The following is a 24145-nucleotide window of genomic DNA, read 5'->3' as shown; positions in this document are numbered from 1 at the left end:
ATCAAAAGCTCACGAGGGAGGGGAAAAATGAGGCCCTAATGCCGGGGGTTTAAGTGGAGAGGAAATGTTTTGAGAATGATGAGGGCAATGAATGCACAAATGTGTTTTACACAATTGATGTGTGTATGGATTGTGATAAGAGTTGTATGAGCCCCTAATAAAATGATTAAAAGAAAAAAAAATCCTCTAATAGCTGAGGTTTCCAATTCATCATCTTATTGTCTCTTTATCTAACAAAGTTTTCGTTTCTGTAACTTTACTAATACTGCTCTTGTGAAGTGAGTTCCACATATTTACCTTTAATCTATTCTCAATCCTTCTTACTTGAAACTTCAGATTCACTTGACACAGGTCCAAATTCTAAACTCACTGCCTTGAGTCAATCCCAATTCATCACAACCCTACTGGGCAGAGTAGAACCGCCCCTGTGGGTTTCTAGAATACGAGGAGGGTTCAAATAGTTTGTGGATATTTTCCATTATCTTTTCATTTCCTTTCCCATAAACTTTTTGAAGTCTCTTGTATGTTCCCAGTTTTCCTCTTAGCTCATTGACTGCCTCTTTGTCTCATTTGTTGAGTACTCTCTCTCTCCTTACTGGCTGCCTTGAAGCTCAGACCCTTGACCTCTTGTTTTCTATGTATTCACTCAGTTCCTTGGCATCTCATCCAAATCATAGTTTTGTTTTGTTTTGTTTTTTTGTGGACTCACAGATTTATACCTTCAGCCCATGTGTCTCTTGAACTTTAGATTCATATATTCAGCAGCCACTGGGTGACTAATAATTGTCAATTAATTAATTAATAATTTAATACATAGCATGTCTCAAACAACTCCTGGTCTTCCTTCTCAAGCATGTTCCACCTGCAGCCAACCCATTTAATTGATAGCTCCATCTTCCCACAAATAGAGGCCAAAAATCTTGGAGTCATCTTTACCTTTCTTTGTCTTATACCTCATATGCAATTTAGGAGCAAATCTTTTTTTTTCTTTTTAATAATTTTACTGGGGCCTCTTACAGCTCTTAATAATCCATGCATCAATTGTACCAAGCACATCTGTGCATATGTTGCCATTATTTTCAAATCATTTTCTTTCTACTTGAGCCCTTGGTATCAGCTCCTCTTTTCCCCGACCTCCCCACCCCATGAACCCTTGATAAATTATAAATAATTGTTATTTTCATATTTTACACCATCTGCTGCCTCCCTTCACCCACATTTCTGTTGTTCGTTAAACACTGATCATTGTGACTGGTTCATCCTTCTCCCCCCACCTTCCCCTCTCCCCTCATGGGATCACTACTCCCATTACTGTTACTGAGGGGTTTATCTGTCCTGGATTCTGTTGTGTCAAGAGCTCTTATCTGTACCAATGTACATGTTACGGTCTAGCTGGATTTGTAAGATAGAACTTGGGTCAAAATAGTGGTAGGGGAGGAAGCATTAACGAACTGTCAGTACTATACTGCACCCTGGCTGATTTGTTCCTTCCTTGTGACCCTTCTGTGAGGGGATGCCAAGAGCTTATCTTATGGTTCTACCTTCAAAAGGTAGTCTAGGCCACACCTTTCTTTTGCCTCAATTGCTTTAATAGCCTTCTATTTGGTTTTCCTGCTCCTACCCAAAACACTAGAATAGAGTAGTTGTAGCAATCCTTCTTTTGTTTGTAGGTCATCCTATCTACTCCCCTCTCCCCCATAGAATTGTCTATTAGTTTGTTGTACTGTGGTGGCTTGTGTGTTGCTGTAATGCTGAAAGCATTATCACTGGTGTTTGAAATACCAGCAGAGTGACCCAAAGTGAACAGACTTCATCAGAGCTCCAGACTCAGAACACATTACGAAGAAGGAAAATGGCTGTTCACTTTGTTGCTGAAAACCCTATGGATAACATCAAATCATTGTCAGATACTGAAGGTCTAATTAATACAGGCAGAACATTGTCAAATATCGTGCCAGAAGATGAGCCCCTTAGTTCAGACAGTATTCAAAATATGACTGAGGAAGAACTGCCTTCTAAAAGTAGGGTGGCCTATAATGAAGTGAGAATAAAGCCTTTGGGACCTTCATTCACTAATGAGACACAACTCAAAATGAGAAGAAACAGCTACAAAAATGTACCAGTAAATCAGAACTTAAAATGTAAAAGTAGAAGTCATCAAAATGAAGTTAAATGCATAAAGATTGATACCCTAGGTGTTAGTGAATTGAAATGGACTGATATTGACCATTTTGAATCAGAAAATAATATGGTTCCCCCAAGGGGAACAAATAATAGAAATGTGGGTGAAGAGACAATGGATGGTATAAGATATGAAATAACATTAATAATATATAATTAAACAAGGATTCACAAGGGTGAAAGGTTGGGGAGGGAAGGGGAATAAAAAAAGGACATCATACCAAGGGCTCAAGACGAAAGAAAATGTTTTGGAAATGATGATGGCAACATATACACAAATATGCTTAATACAACTGGATTATGGATAAGATCTGTAAGCCCCCCCCCCAATAAAATGATTAATTAAAAAAAGAGGGAAAGGGAGAAAGCACAATAATATGGTTTACTATGCTGGGAATGACACAATTAAGAGGAATGATGTTGCATTCACTGCCATAAAGGACATTTCAAGATTAATCTATCTTGAAGTATAATGCTGTCTGTGATTGGATTATATCTATCTATATTCAAGAATATTTCATCAATACAAATATTATTCAAATTTATGCACCAACCACTATAGCTTGTGATGAAAAAATGGAAGAATTCTACCAAGGTCTCAATTCTGAAACTGATCAAATATGCAACCAAGATAAATTAATAATTATTGGTGACTGGAATGCAAAAGTTGGAATTAGAGTTAGGAACAGTATTTGGAAAATGTGCACTTGATGATAGAAATGTAGATCACAAAAAAAAGGAAAAACAGTAATATAGATCACATGTTAGAATTTTGCAAGGCCAATGACTTGTTCACAGCAAATATCTTTTCCAACAGCACAAATGGAAACTATATAGATGGACTTCACAGATGGAATACATAGAAATCAAACTGACTACATGTATGGGAAGAGACGATGGATATTAGCAGCTAAAAACACAGCCAGAATCTAGCTGTGGAACAGACTGCCAACTGCTCATGAATAAGTTCTGCGTAAAGCTGAAGAAAGTGAAAACAAGCCTACAAGAGCCAAAATACAACCCTGAGTCTATCCCACCTGGATTTAGATAACATCTGAAGGGCAGCTATGCAACACTGAATTCCAATGACACAAAGCCTAATGAGTCGTGGGATGACACCAAGCATATCATACATGAAGAAAGCAAAGATCAGCAAAATGGATGTCAGATGAGACTCTGAAACTTGCTCTGAATCGTGGAGTAGCTAAGACAAATGGAACAAAGGAGAAAGTCAAAGAGCTGTCAATTCATCTCATTGAAGATATTCTTCTTTTAGTCGATGCTACTTTTCCAATTATGATGTCCTTCTCCAGGGACTGGTCTGCCGGGAAACGTGTCTAAAGCACGTGGCATCGAGTGTCTCCTTCCTCCCTTCTGAGGAGTCCTTGGCTGTACTTTTTCCAAACAGGCTTGTTTGTTCTTCTGATAGTCCATGATATATTCAATATTTACAGTAAATTGCATAAATTTGTCATGTAATTCATGAGTTTATCTGCGGCTGTTGGCCTTTCATCTCCTACAGCCAGGCAGCCTCCTCCCAGTAAGGACCTCCCCAGATACAAACTCATTGGAGAAAAGACATAAACAAGATGGAAAGATGTTACAAGAATCAACATGTGCAATGAAGAAGTGCCACAAAGTAACAGGCGATAGAACGTGTAGCATTAAACTGGAGGTGAAAAGACACTGAGAAACAAGGGTCAGAGAGGCCCCTTATTATAGCAGTACTGTAATAGGGTTACTGGAAGAAACAGTCCACTGAGACAACATTCAAAAGGGAGAGAGGAGGAAGTAAAACAGTCCGGGACATAAGGGAAAAGCAGTCTGAGAGGAGGACTGGCTCCAACACTGATCCCATGAGAAAGCCTGCAGAAATAGAAATAACTGGAAGGGAAGACTTGAAAGCCTGCCATAGGCACTCCTCCAACTTCCATTGGCTGCAATACAAGCCTGGAGCCACCAGATGGCGCTCATGCCCATCTCCTAAAACAACCAGGCCTGGGAAATTCTGGAAAGTAGGTCTAATCCCAGCTTCTAGGATCTTGCCCTTTCCCTGAGTATTTCTCCCTAGTCATCACTGCTTCTCTGGATACATCTTTTTCTAGCCTCATCTGTGCTTTTCACCTCCCCGTCTCTCTTTCCCAAGCGATACACTTTCTCACTCTTGACATGGAGTGGGAGGAAAAACATCAAAACCCCTACATTTATATGGCTTTATGAAAGTTGCCTATTGCCACCTTATTCCCATCTACTTTTCTACCACAGCCCCTCTTCTCTTGTTCTCAACCTTTTGCCTGCCGGTACCATAAATATTTTGTGGAGGGAGTCGGACTCAAGGAAGTACAGCTGTAAACCAATTTTACATGAATAGACAGAAAGACTCTGCCTTGGCATAGCAGTTTCTAAGAGATAACACAGGGTGATTCTGTCTGCAAGCCACTTTAAAACAGCTTATCTACAGGGAATACATAGGCTATCAGAAATAGGAAAGGACACAAACACAGAGGAGGCACACATTGACAAGTTGGATATACTGAAGATAAAACACCAGTGTACATTCAAAAGAATTCACCAAGAGAGTAATAAGGGAGTCAAGGAATTGGGAAAATATCTTTAGCAATAACACATCAGACAAAGGCCTTATAACTAAAATCTACAATACTCTGCTAGCTTCCAAAAAGAAAAAAACAAATTGCCCACTGAGGAAGTGGGCAAAGAACCTGAACAGAAGTTTCACAAGGGTAGAAATCTGAATAGCCAATAAACATATGAGAAAATGTTCTCGATCTTTAGCCATAAGAGAAATGCAAATTAAAACAACAATGAGATACCACCTAACACTCTCAAAAGTAGCCCAATTCAAAAAATCAGAAAGCAACAAGTGTTGGAGACAGGAACTCATCCACTGCTGGTGGACCTGCAGGTATGTACAGCCACTATAGAAATCGATCTGGTGATATCTAAAATAGATGGAAATCGAGCTACCATACAACTCAGCAATCCTCCTACTGGGCATATACCCAGAAAAGGCAACAAACAAACCACAGCCAGACATCTGTGCTCCAATGTTCATTGAGGCACAGCTCACAATTGCAAGGAGTTGTAAACAACCCAAATTTCTATCAACTGACGATTGGATTAAAAAGCTGTGGTACATGCATACAATGGAGTACTACGCACTGCTAAAAAGCAGTGATGAACGTATGAAGCACATCGCTGCATGGGAAGAACTGGAGGAAATCATGCTAAGCAAGGTAAGCCAAGCTGAGGTAAGCTTTAAAAAAAAATGCAAAAGGGGCATAGGGAAAAAGCTACTGTATACAAAAGCTACCATATGTATACATTCCTGGGGTGAGGACCAGGTAGTATGGTAGGGGCCAGAACAAATCCAGGGATACATATGGTAGTCAACTAAAAAGGAGGGTGGGGGAAATAAAAATAAATGGGTAGCAGGGGAACAGAGCCTTAACCCATCCAAGGGAAGGGCATTTTTTATATCTCAACAGGTAAAGAGGGACCAGACTTCAACCCAGTGCTCCAAGATGTGAATGCAACATGCTGGCATGGAGTAGGGAACCAGTGGAGAGGTATGAGGGGCCGGCCCCGATCCCAACTGCGTGGACAGCTGCCCTCCCCCAGAAGAATTTATTTCAGAGGACAGCACTGAAACTACAGCTCAGAGAGAGGGACATGTATGATCAGAGCACACGGGAGCAAATGAAGGAAGAGAGAGTGGAGCACACCCTGGCCCACCAAGCCTTGACGATATTCCCACTCAAAGCAGCCAATCCACAGAGAAGACCATATAACCGGCCCCACTATGAGACACCACATCCCTCACTGACCCTTAGCTCTACAGGGGCAACACTGGAGACACAGTGTGGGAATTCCACCCGATCTGATCCCACCACACCGAGGCAAAACACTAAGGGCATGGAAAAGAACAGCAAGGGGAACAGGGCAACAAAGTCCCCATAGAATACCAAAAATAGACTTTGGGGCCAGGGCTTGGCAGCCCATCAGACTCAACCAGAAAACACTCCTAAAGGTCAACAAAAAGCCCTTGAACTAACTACAACCTTTTCTTTTTCTGTTGTTGTGTTGTGTATTTTTTGTTTTGTCATTGGCTTTTTGTTGTTGTTTTCTTTTCTTTTGTTGCTTGGTTTTGCTCTGTCTTGTTTTTGTGCATGTTATTATCTCCACAGGTCTGCCTAAATAAGATAGGCTGGATGAACAATCTGGAGAAGAAAACAACAGGACCGACAGTTCGGGGGGACATGGGAGAGGGGGAAGTGGGGGGAAAGGAAGTGGTGTTAACAAACCCAGGGACAAAGGAACAACAAATGATCCAAATCGGTGGTGAGGAGGGTGTAGGAGGCCTGGTAGGGCATCATCAAGGGTAATGTAACCGAGAGCAATTACTGAAACCCAAATGAAGACAGCATGATAGTGGGGCAATAGGAAAGTAAAAGGAAATAGACGAAAGAGCTAGGAGGCAAAGGGCATTTATAGAGGTCTAAATAAAGGCATGTACATATGTAATTTAAACTTGATATGAGGATGGGGAAATAGATTTATGTGCATATATTTATAGGTTTAGTATTAAGGTAGCAGATGGACATTGGGCCTCCACTCAAGAACTCCCTCAATGCAAGAATACTTTGTTCTAAAAACTTGGCATTCCATGATGCTCATCTTCCGACACAATCGCTGAAGACAAAGAGGGTGCATAAGCAAATGTGGTGAAGAATGCTGATGGAGCCCGGCTATCAAAAGATAAAGTGTCTAGGGTTTTAAAGACTTGAAGGTAAACAAGCGGCCATCTAGCTCAGAAGCAACAAAGCCCACATGGAAGAAGCACACCAGCCTGTGTGATCACAAGGTGTTGAAGGGATGAGGTATCAGGCTTCAAAGAACAAAAATCATATAATTGTGAATGAGGGGGGGTGCGGAGTGGAGACCCAAAGCCCATCTGTAGGCAACTGGAAATTCCCTTATGGAAGGGTCACAGGGAGGAGACAGGCCAGCCAGGGTGCAGTGTAGCAACAATGAAACATACAACCTTCTTCTAGTTCCTAAATGCTTCCTCCCCTCCCCCACCCCACCCCTACTATCATGATCCCAATTCTACTTTACAAATCTAGCTAGACCAGAGGATGTACAGATAGGAACTGGAAACACAGGGAATCCAAGATAGATGAACCCCTCAGGGCCAGTGATGACAGTGGCGATACCGGGAGGGTAGAGTGAGGATGGGGTAGAAGGGGGGAACAGATTACAGGGATCTACATGTAACCTCCTCCCTGGGGGGTGAACAACAGAAAAGTGGGTGAACGGAGATGTCGGACAGTGTAAGATATGACAAAAGAATAATTCATAAATTATCAAGGGTTCATGAGGGAGGGGGGAATGGGGAAGGAGTGGGGAAAATGAGGAGCAGAGGCCAGGGGCTTACGTGGAGAGAAAATGTTTTGAGAATGATGAGGGCAATGAATGTACAAATGTGCTTCACACAACTGATGTATGTATTGTGTGATAAGAGTTGTATAAGCCCCCAATAAAATGATTAATTAAAAAGAAAGAAAAAAAGAAGAGGGGCAGTGAGAAAGAGCAAGACACAATAGCTGCAACAATGGGCTCAAACCTAAGAACAATTTTGAGGACGGCGCAGGATTGGGCGGTATTTTGTTCCTTGTACATAGGGTTCCTATGCGTGGGAAGCGACTTGACGGCCCCTAAAAACAACCGCCTCCTTTAGGCAAACATCAGGCATGCATGGCACACTGTAGCATCTTCTCATTGGTTGACTTGTCTCTTGGGCTGCTTCCTACCATTCATTTTATTCAATGCAGCAAAAATCATTTTTCTAAAATGCAGATCCAATGTCCATTATTAAAGTCCTTAGCAGGGCTTAAGGACCTCTTGTCATCCTGTCCTTGTTCCCTATTTATATCGTATCCCTCTTCTGATGGACTGACATAGTGGCTGCCACGGTGGGCTCCAGCATGACAGTGACTGTGAAGCCAGATTGAGCAGTGTTTTGTTCTACTGGGCATAGAGTTGTTATGAGTTGAAGCCAACTTAAAGGCATCCAACAACAACAACACATGTGTATGAAAATGCATAAAAACTTCTGAAAGAAAACAGCAAAATATTGACGATGATACCTAAGATATCAAGTTTTAGTATTTATGTTTCTCATTGGCTTATCTATATTTTCTATGTACTCTAAAATTACCATGTGTTATCTGTATAAATTGTTTCAAAATGAAAGTAAAACAATGGTGAGAGCTGCTGGGAATTAGTACTGGGTGCAATGGGAGAGCAATTATGTACTTGATTTCCCTGGGGTAGATGGGTAAATTAAACATGGGACTAAAAGTCGGTTAGATGAGAGATGTGGTGATTCTGCAATACCAGGTTGTTCGTGATAGTGGCTTGAACACACTGCTGATTTAGAAAGATGTTCCAAGGTAAAAGCTGGGCTTGGTGACTGATACATAAAAGTGTCAGGGTGAGCTTAGCTATCAATCAGGTCAATCAGGAGCTGAGAAAGATGGACTCCAGAGTGTCCCACTGGCACGGGCGACTAATATTGTCCACTCCTTTTCCAGAGGACACTTTTAATGCATGTGTGTGTAGGTTTACACAATTCTTATGTTTCAGACTTCCTAGATCAGACAGATTGAGGAGGTCAAGTTTTGCTGCTCTGGATCTGCATAAAATTTTAGTAGGTTAAGATAAATAAATGATATTATTGTTAAAAATAATAAAAAATAAAAAATAAAATGGCTTATCTTCATGAATTTACTAAAACCCATTACATTGTATTTTTTGAACAGGTGAACTTTGATACATTAAGTGTGTTATCCTAAACCTACTTTGAAAACTCAGTTTACTCTCATATTAACATTCCTCTCAACAAATCTTACTTACTGACTGCCATTGGAGTTGATGCCAACTCACAGCAAGCCTACAGAACAGGGTAGAATTGCCCCTGTGGGTTTCTAAGACTAACTCAGTACAGGAAAAGAAAGCCCCATCTTTCTCCCTTGGAGGGACTGGAGATTTCAAACTGTTGACTTTGCAGTTAACAGCCCAATGCATAAAAAAAAAAACATGCCACCAGGGCTCCTCACATATTATACCAGCCCATAGTACAATACTAGTCCATAAAGAATTCCCTTTCCAAAGAGGGAAATGTTAAATTCAATAATGGTCACAATCCTAAATTACAGCCAAGGAATTACCCTGCATTTAAAATTCATTTAGCTTTCACGCCAGTTTTATTTATACTGTTTGAGAGTCTGGGTGATATGAACCAGCCAGTAGAGGCCAGAGAATAAAAAAGCCAATCCTAATAAGTATGCAGCCTACACTTACTGGAAATACAGAAAGCAGGTATCACAAATCACTACTGTACTTAAAATTCTTTAAAGACACCTTTTTGCTCTCAGGATAAAATCAAATCTCCCCAGCATAGTAGACAGTCCATCATGATATGGGCCTCCTACCTCCTCAGTGATTTTCAAACCAAGCATCTACACTTATGCAGTCCCACACATATTGCTTTCTCTCCTACCTCAGGTTTTTGCTAGCCTTATTAGTAATGCCCTCATCTCCCTCTCAAAACACCTCTTCCTCCAGGAGGCATTCAGGATCCAGGGGGCTTCTCTTTCTTGCTTTATCCCATCCCAGCAATACTGAAGTTTTACGTACTCATTATGTCTCCCCAAATTGAGTTCCTTTTCACCACTGATTTCTCAGTGTCCGGATGAATTTAACCCACTGCCCTTAACTCCAGCTCCTGGACATCTCCCATGTTCTGCTCCATAGGGTTTTTGGCTATGATCTTTATGAAAGCGGTTCGCCAGACCTTTCTTCTCAGTCCCTTTGGATATGTACAAATCATCAACCTTTGGTTAGTAGTAGTAGTGCAAACCTTTTGTACCACCCAAGAAACCTTACAGGAAGAGGCCTAAACTAAACTCACTGCCACTGAGTTGACGGAAACTCACAGTGACCCTACAGGTCAGGATTAAGTTGCCCTTGTGGGTTTTTGAAAACTGTAACTTTATGGAAGTAGGAAGCCCACTCTGTCTCCCTCAGAGCTGCTGGTGGTTTCCAATTACCAATCATTCGGATTGCAGCCCAACACATAACCGCTACACCACCAGGGCACTCTACAGGGAGACTAGCATATAACAGATACTTAAAATTTGATGAGCACATGGCTGAATGAGCATCCTAATTATTAAATGACTTTTACCCCTTTGGCACAGACTCCTAAGAGAAAATATTTATTTTAGTTATGTCTGTAGTCCAACTTACTTATAGATTACAAACGAGAAAAACCATTGGCAAAGTAGACACAGCACAGATGATCAAACCCTATAGTAACCCTCTAGATAAACCCACCTCAATCTCAAACTATTTGCAAGGTCTCAGTCATGATGCTTTTCTCCTGTAAGATGGACAATATTCCTACCGGCTAGCAGGTCTACACCAGGGAAATGAGACTATACAACTGTTAACTCTGTTGTTGTTGCACTTGTTAGGTGCCATCAAGTCAGTCCCGATTGATAGCGACTCTGTACAACAGAAGGAAACACTGAATGATCCTGCCCCGTGTTCACAACTGTTCTTATGTTTGAGGCCACTGTTGCAGCCATTGTGTCAATTCATCTTGTTGAGAACCTTTCTGTGTTTAGTGCTCCTCTACTTTACCAAGCATTGTGTCTGTTCCACATCCTCTTCTGAATCTACCCTACACATCTGGCAGCTCGTCAATATACTGCTGCAACTCTTGTTGGATAACCTCGCGCAAAATTTAATGGCATGTGATATTAAGGTACAAATATGACTCTATTCCAGTCAGCTGGCCAACTAATTTTCCAAATTTCCTGGCACGGATGAGTGAATGCTTCCAACACTTTTATCAGATTGTTGAAACATTTCATTGGTATTCCATCAATTTCTAGAACCTTGTTTTTCACTAATGTCTTCAGTGCAGCTTGGACTTCTTCCTTCAGTACTACCGGTTCCTGTCCTATGCTACCTCTTAAGATGGTTGAATGTCAACAGTGCTTTTTCGTACAGTGACTGTGTATTTTTCCATCTTCTTTGGCTGCTTCATTCAATATTTTGCACATAGAATCTTTCAATACTGCAACTCTAGGCTTAAAGGTTTTTCGTTCTTTCCATTTAAGATGTGCTCAGCATTTTCTTCCTTTTTGGTTTTCTAATTCTAGGTCTTTGCACATTTCATTATACTAATATTTGGCTTTGTTTTCTTGAGCTGCCTTTGAAATTTCTGTTCAGCTTTTTTACTTCATCTTTTCTTCTATTTCTCTTAGCTACTATATGAATAAGAGCAAGTTTCAGTTTCTTCTGACCATCTACTTTGATCTTTTCTTTCTTTCCTGTCTTTTTAAAGACCGTTTGCATTCTTCATTTATGATGTTCTTAGAGTCATCCCACTGTTCATCAGGTCTCCTGTCATTATTGGTCAATGTGACAATTCTGTTCTTGAATAGTCTCAAAATGCTGGTAAGATATGGCGGACTCTGGAGGTTCTAGTTACTGGACCAAGTGTTAGAGAAGCAGAAAATGTGTGACTCTTCTTCCACTCCTTCAAATGGAATTTCAGAGTCAAAAGGGAGCTGAAAGATCGTGTAGTGGACCAGTTTTGAAAGCCGGCTCAGCAAATCCCCTCAGGGAACATCCAGAGGAAAACAAAACAGGAGAAAGGGTTTAAGCAGGAGGAGCCCCAGGGTCCTTCTCCCACTTCATCATTCGTAACAATTCTAATTTCAACCTATCAAATTGAGCTTCCCCCATATGACTGCTCAGAAGAAAGAGTTGTACCACTTTCATTTAAAATAAAACCAGCTATGTAAAAAATAATAAATAAATAAACAGCTATGTGGCCCAAGCCTCAGATTTCAAATACAAATGAAATAAGATTCTTAAATAAATATATATTCTGACTTTCCCAGCAATTTAGCAAAGCCAAGGACTTTAGTCTCTTGGGTTCTCCCCATTGTGAAAACCATTGGAAGCATTTTTACAAAGGAGGGCTTGTGAACACTACTCCATCTGCAGACCAATAAAGGCAATGGGGTATTAAAGGGAACAAATTAAATGCAACCATAAGTGGAGCACTACTGTGCTTCAGGCACTGCATTAAGTACATGCGTTCTCCAAGAATCCTAGGATCCACTAGTCACTGAATATGTCCTTGAATAATTTACCTCTTCTCATCCACAAAAAGACAATATGGCAGTCCTTAAGTACTTTTGCTTAGCAGAATTCATTGCACATAAATCATAATAAAGTTTTTACTGCTATTCTATTCAACCTTCACAATAACCACATGGAGTGGGAAAGCACTCATCCAATGTCACACAGCTAGTAAAAGGGATGTCCACATGATGAGCCAGAGTCTGATCCCAAGCTTTATATTCTTTTCAGAATACTAAATTGTTTGGCCAAATCATTGATTTTCTCTATGCCTCAATTCTCTCCCCTGAAAAAATATGAGTACCAACCCAACCTGTTTGACAGCAACACTATGCAATAAATCACAAATCCCTGTTGAAAAGCTCTATACATATATAAGGTAAATTTAATGAGGCAGAATCCCCTTAGCAACTAGCTTAGCAACTTAGTTAAGATCATCCCTTCTACCTTCTACTCATTAAAACACACACACACACACACACACACAGAAAGAGAAATGGGAATGGATAGAAAAAGGAGTTAGGATGTCACTTCTCTTTGGCCCTTAACACGGGCCAAAGGACTGTTTTGCTACTCCCAACACCATGCAGAAGGGAGTGAGATTAATTCCTCTCTTTCCCGTGCCCAGAAGAAAGATGAGGCTTTTGAGGCTTTCTATTCCTGTAGAGAGTGGAAACTCACAGGGGCAGTTGTACTCAGTCCTATAGGGTCACTATGAGTTGGAATCGATGTATGGCAGTGAGGGTTTTTTGTTTGTTTTTTAAGGTTTTTTTCCCCCAGTGCCTTGTTAAGCATGCTTATCTGGGTCAAATTCACTAATATTCTTGATATTTACGGAATATCCAATGAGGTGTCCAACATTTGCAAGATGCTAGCAAGAGCATCCTTGATCTTCAGCACTTTAAAGAGGTCCTGGGCAGCAGGTTTGCCCAATGCCCAGTGATTTCTTGACTGCTGCTTCCTTGAGCATTAATTGTGGATCCAAGCAAAATGAATCCTTGATAACTTCAGTTTTCTCCATCTATATCATGATGATGATGTATACTGGTCCAGCATAAGGATTTTTGTTTTCTTTACATTGGATTGTTAAATTCATTCTGAATGCTACAGTCCTTCATCTTTTATCAGCAAGTCCCCCTCACTTTCAGTAACCAAAAACAGTATATACAACACACAGGAAGTTAAAATAAGGGGGTAAAAACTGACTACCATCAGTTTTTTGCTATGATTCCAACTCATAGCAACCCTATACACAGGGTTTTTAAGACTACATTTTTATGGGAGACAACCTCATCTTTCTCCCTTGAATGACTGATGGGTTTACACTACTGATTTTGTAGTTAGCAGCCCAATGTCTAATCCACAGCACCACCAGGGCTCCTTACAGAAGAACGAAAAACTACTGATCAATTGTGCCTTGAGGGTAGAGTATGGGAATTTGTTTATATTACTCCTGGGAAAATAGAGAGGACAGTCCTGTCCTTAATGACATTTTCTTGCTCCAATGCATACTACCATTGGACATAGCATTAATTGTCTCTCTTTCTGACAAGTTTCTTAAACCCTGTGTGAAGTGCCCCTAATCCAGCATTTCTGAGGCTGGTTCTTCTTCCTGTCCTCATGGACCAGGGAGGTCTGAAATGGAACACAATCAAGCCCTCTGCTTCCCACCTAAAGGAGGAGTCAACAAACCTGTTCTTCAGAGTGTGACAGCATCCATGCAAATATATAATATGTTTGATAGGAAACATTTTAGGCTTTGTAGATACCTAGGTCTCAGTCCCAACAACTCGATTCTACCATTCTATGGAGAAGGAGATATACAACGTGTAAGGGAGGCACAGGCAAGGCTGTGTTTCAATTAAACTTACCTTCATAAACAGGCAGCAGGTAAGCAGGGCAGTTTGCCAACTGACTTTAAAGAAAATGGAAGAGCTATTGTTACAAAACTTCCTCCAGACCATTTCTAGTTTCAGATCTTACAATCTTAAGCTAAGACCTTCATCCACTAAGGTAAGGTGATTGCAGAGAGCCACCCCACAGCTCATCACTTCTTAAAGTTCCCATTTAATTACTGGGCTTGGGTGATATTTTTCCAAGAGTCTCAAATTTATGTATCTGAGATATCCTCAAGGACCTCAGGGCTAGCAGCTCAATTAGCATATAGTGATTCTCCAGGTTGGAAAGGATTTAGAGAAATCATCTGACCTAAACTCCCACTCAATACAGAATTTAATTTGCAAGTAGTAATCTACCTCCTGTCTAAATACTTCTAATAACAAGAAGAAATCTCACTTCCTCTCAAGGCAACTCAACCCATCTGTGAGCAGTTCTAAGGTCAGCTAAACCAACTGCCATAGAGTCTGTTCCACCTCATGACAACTCCATGTGTACGCTGTGATCCATAGATTTTCAATAGCTGATTTCTTAGAAGCAAATCACCAAGACTTCCTTCCAAAACATTTCTGGATAGTCTTCAACTTCCAACCTTTGGGTCAGCAGCCAAACAAATTATCTATTTGTAGTACCCAGGAACTTTTAAGTTGAGACCCTACTTGTGTTACTTCATTTTTTAAAGAATCATTTTATTAGGGGCTCTTACAATACTTATCACAATCTATACATGCATCAATTGTGTAAAGCACATTTGTACATTCATTGCCCTCATCATTCTCAAAATATTTGCTCTCCATTTAAGCCCTTGGCATCAGGTCCTCATTTTTCCCCCTCCGTCCCCGCTACTCCCTCCCTCATGAACCCTTGATAATTTATAAATTATTATTTTGTCATATCTTGCCCTGTCTGACGTCTCCCCTCACCCACTTTTCTGTTGTCTGTTCCCCAGGGAGGAGGTCACATGTACATCCTTGTAATTGGTTCCCCCTTTCCAACCCACCAACCCTCTATGTTCCCAGTATCGCCACTCACACAACTGGTCCTGAAGGGATCATCCGCCCTGATTCTCTGTTTCCAGTTCCTATCTGTACCAGTGTACATCCTCCAGTCCAGCTAGACTTGCAAGGAAGAATTTGGATCATGATAGTGGTGGGGAAGGAGCATTTAGGAACGAGAGGAAAGTTGTATTTCTCATCGTTGCTACATCACACCCTGACTGGCTATTCTCCTCCCGAGATCCCTCTGCAAGGGGATCTCCAGTGACCTACAAATGGGCTTTGGGTCTTCAACTCCGCACTACCTCCTATCATTGACTATGGCAAAGATTTTTTGTTCTGATGATGCCTGATACCTGATCCCTTTGACACCCCGTGATCACACAGGCTGGTGTGCTTCTTCCATGTGGGTTTTGTTGCTTCTGAGCTAGATGGCCACTTGTTTACCTTCTAGCTTTTAAGACCCCAGACCCTATCTCTTTTGATAGCTGGGCACCATCAGCTTTCTTCACCACATTTGCTTATTCACCCGCTTTGTCTTCAGCGGTTATGTCCGGAAGGTGAGCATCATAGAATGCCAATTTAATAGAAGAAAATATTCTTGCATTGAGGGAGTACTTGAGTAGAGGCCCAATGTCCTTCTGCTACCTTAATACTAAACCTATAATACATGCACATAGATCTATTTCCCCATCCTCATATGTAAATATATTTGCATATCTAGACCTCTATAAATGCCCTGCTTGTATTACTTCTAAACACATTTAACTACCTAATTAGTTGTGAATTTGTTTACTGTCTGCCTGGTCCTAATGTTAAGATCCACCAAATCTGGGACATGATTTTTGTGTATTCATGGTTTGTTTGTTTTTTTCTTTCTCCTCCCACCCTCCGACTGTTGTATCCCAAACACCTTCAAAAAATATCTGGTACATAAAAGGTATAAAGTTATTACCTACGTGGAAGGCATTGAGGTAGGGAGTGAGGTGCGAAAAAACCAAGATATATTTGGAGAACTGTAAGTACTACAGCATGGCAGACCTAAGGCATAGGAAAGGTCAAAGTAACTGATGAAGTGATTGATAGGGTTGAAATCGTAGAGCAAGTAAAGAGGATGCTGACAATATTTGAGAAATATTAAATTTGGAATTTCGCTTTTTCTACTCCTTTTAAGGCTCTCCTGTTCACGTCTGATAAATATCATTCAGTACATCAAAATTTCCTACCCCCAATAGAAAAGCACCTCTCTAAATTTTGTAGCTACATTTATCATAGCACTCACTATGCTTGTTTGTAGACTTGTCTTCCTCTACTGGGCTGGGAGCAGGGACTAAATTATCTTCATTGTTACATTCTGGACACTAAATACAGCACCAAGTGAAGGTAGGAACCTTATAAATGTTTGGGAGGTAACATCAGTTGAGTTTATTCTAATTTACAGCAACCCTAAAGGGCAGAGTAGAACTGTTCCCTAGGGCTTCCAAGACTGTAGTCTACGGAAGCAGTCTCCCCTATCTTTCTCCTGAGGAATGACTATTGAGTTCAAGCTGCTGACCTCTTCAATTCCAAGTGCTTAACCACTGCACCACTAGGGCTCCTTAAAGGAAGATAATGTTGTTATGTTAGGTGCATCAAGTTGGTTCCAACTCATCGTGAGCCTGTGTACAACACAATATACTGCACCATCCTCACAATTGGTCTTCCATGTGAGCCCACTGTTGCAGCTACTGTGTCACTCCATCTTGTCAAGGACCGCCCTCCATTTTGCTGCCCCTCTACTTACCAAGCATGATGTCCTTCCCCAGGGACTGTTCTCTCTCATGTTGAGACAAATTCTCGCTATCCTTGTTTCCAAGAAGCATTCTGACTGTACTTCTTTCCAGATTTGTTTATCCTTTTGGTAGTCCATGCTACTTTCAGTATTCTTCTCCAGCACCATAATTCAAAGGCATCAGATCTTCTTCAGTCTTCCTCATTCAGTGTCCACCTTTTACATGCATACGAGGTGACTGAAAATACCATGGCTTGAGCCAGGTGCACTTCAGTTCTCAAAGTTAACTTCCTTTATTTTCAATACTTTGTAGAGGTCTTGTGCAGAAGATTTACCCAATACAATGCATCCTTTGACGTCTTAACTACTGCTTCCCTGAGCAGTGATCCAAGCAGAGCAAAATCTTTGACAATTTCAATGTTTTCTGCATTTATCATAATGTTACCTATTGGTCCAGTTGTGAGAATTTTTGTTTTCTTTATATTGACTTGTAATCCCTACTGAAAGGTGAACCTTGATCATCAGCAAGTGCTTCAAATCTTCTGCACGTTCAGCAAACAGGCTGTGTTGTCTGCATACTGCAGGTTGCTTGTTAATAAGCCTTCCTCCAATTCTAATGTTGTATTCCTCTTCACCTAAAGCAGCATCTCAGATTATGTGTGCTCATCATACAGACTGGTACAGTATGGTAAGAGGACACAACGCTGACACATACCTTTTAAACCATTAAAATAGTACATGATTCATATTAAGCGGCTCATCGCCTTTTTTCTGTTTACACAACTACCTCTTTTTCTAATCAATCATTTTACTGAAGGACTTTTTACCTCTTGAACCATGTACAAAATTGCCTCTTGACCCGTGTACAACTTCCTCTTGATCCATGTACAAGGAAAGTAATAGTTTTATTATATTCTGTACTGGTTTAACCATAAACTAGGTTTGTTTTCAGATCTGAGCACTATGATCTAGGAATGACACTTAGCCTGATGTCAAAGGTTGCAAACTCAAATGCCAAAGATACCTGACTAGCAATCTCTATGAGTGACCCGAGTGTCAAGAGCTATGACTAACTGGGAAGAATATGCCCTACTTTGATGTGAAATCTCCTAAATGTAACCCCTAACACAAATTTAGAAAGGTTAAGAAAAAGAACATCATGGCACAGATCCTGCAAACACACACTGACATACTGAAGGCTGGTATGGGATGGATGGGAAGCAAATGTGCAACTTCGGCTTTAGAAAAAGGGATTTAAGCAAGTGACACAACCAGAACTGTGTTTTTTGAAAGACCATTCTGACAGGGAAAATTAGAATGCCATCCTCATAGTCATGGTAAGAGAAAGTATAAAAACCTGGACTAACCCATAAGCATTAGAGCAAAGGGTGAGGGTGGGTTGGAAAGATGACCTAGCTGATCCAGTTTGGAGCTAATCTGACATCCACATTATCAGGATGGAGGTGCATCGTGGTTTTCTTTCTTTAAATAAACAGCTATTAAAACTAATTATCTTGATGTGATTGAACTATTGAATTATATGTTATGTGAATTATATGCCAATAAAACTGCTGGGAAAAAATAAAAATAGTAATAATAAAGCTAATTAATTTCAAAAACCTAAATATAGGACTTAATACTTAGTTCTTATGAAAGCAATATATTGCAATGACTAAACATTACTGAATTTGGAGACATAGTCTAAATTCAAATTCTGGCTCTGCCACTTACTAAGAGTATGATCTTGCTTACCTACTAAGGTTATTGTGAGTATAAAGAGGACTTTAAAACAGTACCTGGTCCATATTAAGAAGTATATAATTTTTCACTTAAGTTATTATTAATTTGGTTTTGCAACTCAGTTTGCTAGTTTCATTCCATGGTCCAAATATTCTCCACACCTTCCAGCTTGAAGACACTAACAATTTATAAATCTGATGGGCATATCTTCATCTACATCAGTTTCAACCTTCCTCATGCCGCAACCCTTTAATACAGGTTCCTTATGTTGTGCTGACCCCAACCATGACCCCTATGAAAGGGTTGTTCGACCTCCAAAGGGGTCGAGAGCACAGGTTGAGAACTGCTTATCTACACTGATGTTTAAATTGCTAGGCAATATATAATCAATAACATGTCCCCTGGAATGCCACTAAAAATGTTCTCTAGCTAATTATCAACCAACTAATCAGTATTACAATACCTGAGCAGGGACAGTGAATTATTTAATATATTTTTTCTAGCCAAAGTCTCTCACTCTCAAACAACCTTTCCCTGCATGGATCTGGTAAGACCAGGCATCCTCATACTACAGCCCGCGGGCCACATGCGGCCGGCTGAGGACATTTATCCGGCCCGCCGGGTGTTTTGCTCCGTTTATTTTTTTACTTCAAAATAAGTTATGTGCAGTGTGCATAGGAATTTGTTCATAGCTTTTTTAAAAACTATAGTCCGGCCCTCCAACAGGTCTGAGGGACAGTGAACTGGCCCCCTGTTTAAAAAGTTTGAGGACCCCTGGGTAAAACAGTCAGGGGGAGATCCTGATAAGATTCACCTGTGAGTTAACTGTGAGCAGGATTTCCTGGAATGGCATCCTGCTGTGTATAAAATGAGCCCTCTGAGAAGCAGCAGGGATCACATTACCAGCAAGATCCAGGAGTGGAGTTCATTCTCTGGACTCAAGATCCCTGCACAGTTAATCTCCTGGATCCAGATGACAGCAACACCATCAGAGGAACCAGCAGCAGAACCAGAGGCTAGCATGAAACAAAATGACAGACTTCTCAACCCACAGAGCAAGTTAAGATGAGTGCTTTTGTGCACTGGCTGGCTGAGTAGGATGCCTCTAGGCACTTAATTGGAAAGGATGGATTTGCTGACCCAAGGAAGTGAAGCTGAGTGCCACTGGCTGAGGCTTACTGTATTAGAGTGCCTCCTGGGCACTTAATTCAGGGAGCGGAGTTTGCTGACCCTGGGAGCTTGAGCTGAATACCTTTGGGTTGGGGCTTACCTTGGGTTGGTGTTATACCCTGGTGGGCATTTATTAGCAGATTTGAAACTTTGTGGCATTTCTGTTAAAGAACTACACTGAGCTTTTCTCACTGCCATTACAACTAGTTAACTTTCTTAATAAATCCTTTCAGCATTAATTTTGGCTGAGTTTCAGTGTAACCAATGCAATGGATATTAGAACCTACTGATATAGAACATTAATTAAGTCAGCACAACCTGCATGCAATTTTTCTTAGTTCTAAAGGCTGCCTCCAATTTTATATTCAGAGCACATGATAAAATGTTAAATACTCATTTTAGCACTTAAAACACATTGCATTTGCAATATACTCTTGACCCATCAAGAATGAACATACATCAAAGCGTTGTCTCTGAATAGTGATTTTTTTCATTTCTGCTTATCTTTGTTTGCTAATACTTCTATAATAAACTTGTACTGATTTTACAGCTTAAATAAAATCATAGTAAAGTTTTAAAAACTATTGTTATCACTAAGCATAATTTACTCTTTGTGAGTACAGACCAGCTTCTAGGAATCACTGTGCTCTCAATCTGTGTCCAACCAGTTTCAGATTTTTATCCGGTATCACTGTCAAAAGGCCCTTGACCTATAGGTACCTCCAGATAAAGCAAACAGAGGTATTGGGGAGATTATAATTTGACTCTATCTTCAAATATGTTCAGAATCTATTGTTTTCTGGCTATCCTCCACTATCTGAGTATGAGGCGAGATCCTCACTCCCCTGGACTACTGATTGCTGCAGCTTCCTAACTTGTCTCTTTACTTCTGCCATTGCCCACATTTCTTCTCCCTCCAGAGTTTACTCTCCCCTGGCAACCAAAGTACTGTTCTTACCGCACTTAAGATGTAAATTAGAAATTAGTCAGATCAGGTCACTTTGCTCAAAACTTACAGGTGATTTCCTATTGGACATAGAAGGACATACGTTCCCAAAGGTCTTACCCTGACCTTTGAAGCCCTGCACGACAAGGGTACAATTACTTTTTTTGCCTGTATCTCTTCTTGCTCTTTCCCTCCTCCCTCCCCATCCAGCCACACTAGCCTCCATGCAAGTGCTTGGATCTATTCAATCATGCACACACTTCAGGTCTTTGATGCCTACTACTGCTCAATGGGAACTGACTCAGTGATAATGGGCTTGGTGTTCTGATTCTTCTGCCAGGTTCATCACTTCTTTAAAATCTTGGTTTAAATCATGAACTTATCAGAAAGGTCCTTGATCATCTTATATAAAGTAGCAATCTTCCAACATTCTGGACCCTGCTACCCATCATTCTCTATTACTTCACTCTAATTTTTTTCTTCTTTAAAACTTACTTACTATATGATATTTTGTATTTAGTTACCATATATACTTGTGTATAAGCCAAGTTTTTCAGCACATTTTAAATGCAGTTTTTGTGGTAAAATTAGGTGCCTTGGCTTATATTTGGATCAGCTTATACTCAAGTATATATGGTATTTGTTCATATCTAGTTACTCATTTATTTTTATCTATTTCTACCCATTATAATATAATCCTTGAAGTTAGCAGTCCAAACCATAACCGCTATGCCACACAGGGCACCCTAGAATTTAATCCTTGAAGATTTAAAAAAATTTTTATTGAAATACTTTTAAGTGCAAGTTTATATGGTGAATTAGGTTCCCATTTAGCAGTGTTTGTACAAATTATTCTGTGGCACTGGCTACAATGTTGACATTGTGTCAGCAGTCTCATGATTCCCATTCTGTTCTTTCTGTTTCTGCTGATCTAGTTTCCCTGCCTTCCCTTGCCTTCTCCTCTTTGCTTTGGATAGATGCCAACCTTTTGGTCTCATATAGTCTATTGTTCAAGGAATACATTACTCGTGGGTGATATTGTTTATTTCATAATCTAATCTGTTGTTTGGCTGAACGTTGATTCCTAGGTTAAAAGGGTATCTTAAGTGATAGCCCCAAGGGTTCCTACAGTCTCCATCAGCCCATTAAGTCTGATCCTTATGAATGAGTTTGGATAACAAATTTTATCCCCCAATTTCATTAAATATATTTTTTAAACATTGGTAGTACCTCTGGGAACATCTATCAAGGTCATGTGGCAAAATACAGTGGAGTGTCATCTAAAAAAGCAACTACGGGTCTCTTCCTACCTGGAGCATAGGAGAACAAAGAAAAAAGCAGAATCATTGAAACAATACTTCAAAGAGCTAACAGCCCACACAAACCATTGCCTCCTCCAACCTGAGACCAGAAGAACTAGATGATGCCCAGTATTCCTTCTGACCAAAACCACAATAAAAAATGCCACTTCGGATGGGTAAAACATGTAGAACAAAACACAAATTAATAATAACAGCAAAAAAGGACAAGACTTACTGATTTGAAAGAGACTATAAGAACCCAAGACAATCTACTAACCTGAAACTAAAGGCATTCCCAGAGGCCATGTTTCAGAAAAATAATAGGACAATGAAACAAGCAACACCATCTGTGCAGAATGTCCTCCTTACAACAATCAAGTATGAGAACCCAAACAGGCAACATTTTCCAAAAACAGAAGATGAGAAGACAGAGAGGGGCAGGGAAGTTGGAAAGAGAAAAACAAGGAAACCAGGAAGGAAGCTGGAAGAGTGATGACACATCACAGGCTTGGGAACCAACGCTACACAAAAACGTATGTATAGTTATTGATTAGAAAACAAAAATGCTATACAGATATTCACCTAAAGCACAATGAAATGTTTTTGTTTGATTAGATTTCCCAATAATAAGAGACTAAAATACCATAAGAAAGAGAAATGAATATGGGTGAGCCAATGAAAATAGGACAAAAGTTTGCCACTTCCTCAAGAGTTCTGTACTACAACAGGATTGCTTTTTCATGCTCAGTGGCTCTCATGACGAGAACCTCATTCTGAGTTGCTTTACTTTCTCAGAAAGCCTTTCTATTATCCACTACCATCGGAGACCAAGACCACTAGGCCCCTCAACCACTTGCTGCTTAAGTTCCCCCTTCTCTATTGCCACTGTCTTAGTCAACAACAACCAATAAAATACATACAGCCAAAACAAAATCCAGACAGAGCCAAGGAAAATGAGCTAATTGTCAAAGCTTTTTAAATTTGCTTTAAAAAAAGTTCATTTACAACTCAATTTTAAACCTAGTTCTATCATTTACTACATGAGTGAATTTGGAGAAATGATTTAACCTCTCAAAGCTCATTTTCTTATGGTTGATAATAATAGCCCTTACCTTATAGGATAAGTGTAAATATTAAGGAAAATACTGTAAGTCAGAAAGGACTATACCTGGCATATATTAAGTAATATAGTATTAAAGTCTACTTCTTAAAGATTTATGAAAGGAATTTTACCCTCACTAGACTGGCTGTTTGGTTAAATGAGAAAACATGTAAAGTATTTAGCATTGTACAGAGGCTTCAGAAACCACCCAACTCTATCAGTGTACCCAGATTACATTGCATGATACACTTACCATTTAGGCAACATAAACTTTGCATGAATACTTCAGGCAGCTCCTTTGATCGTTATCTTGAACACAGTCAGTATCTTTTCAATAGCAGCTGCCTCTTGACCTGGATAGAATAGAAAGACATATGTAAAGCATGAATCATACCAAGACTGTGCCCACCCAAAGTCTGTCTCAGAGACTTTCACAGTGTAGTGTCAGAAAGATGACAAAGGAGAATCTGAGATCAGATTCTGATTGGCTAAGTTTTTTCAGGTAGAAGAGTTTGGCTACAAGAAGATTCCCTTTACTTATCAAACTGATGCGATCCCGAGGTAAGTGACATTGTCTTTCTTTAAATGAACAGGTCTACGTATTCTCCAACAGTCTACACATCTATAATCCTAACTTATACCTGGGAAGCATCTCAGAAAGAACCCGTTAAATGCCCGTGTTTTAAGGAAACTGAAGCTTGGAAAGAGTGAGTCACACAATAAGTTAGGGTAAAGCCAGGGTTCTACTAAAAATAAAATGCTCTTGGAAGATGGATAAGCAAAAAATAAAACTCTGGAGTA

General features: G+C 40.1%; 1 protein-coding gene across 1 annotated transcript in view; it reads right to left on the bottom strand.

Annotated features, from left to right (window-relative positions):
• Positions 1-23693, bottom strand: part of LUZP1 (leucine zipper protein 1) — a 48644-nt gene extending 24951 nt beyond the window's left edge. The window contains exon 1 of the mRNA XM_004705364.2: positions 23598-23693. The gene's annotated coding sequence lies outside the window, so the exon portion shown is untranslated. The remainder of the gene's footprint in view (positions 1-23597) is intronic.
• Positions 23694-24145: the final 452 nt, after the last annotated feature.

The sequence above is a fragment of the Echinops telfairi genome, unplaced genomic scaffold, assembly GCF_000313985.2.
Source record: "Echinops telfairi isolate 266 unplaced genomic scaffold, ASM31398v2 ScPeMD7_7457;HRSCAF=8495, whole genome shotgun sequence".
Lineage (NCBI taxonomy): Eukaryota > Metazoa > Chordata > Mammalia > Afrosoricida > Tenrecidae > Echinops > Echinops telfairi.
The sequence above is the reverse complement of the archived record's forward strand: the minus strand, read 5'-3'. Positions and strand labels throughout refer to the sequence as shown.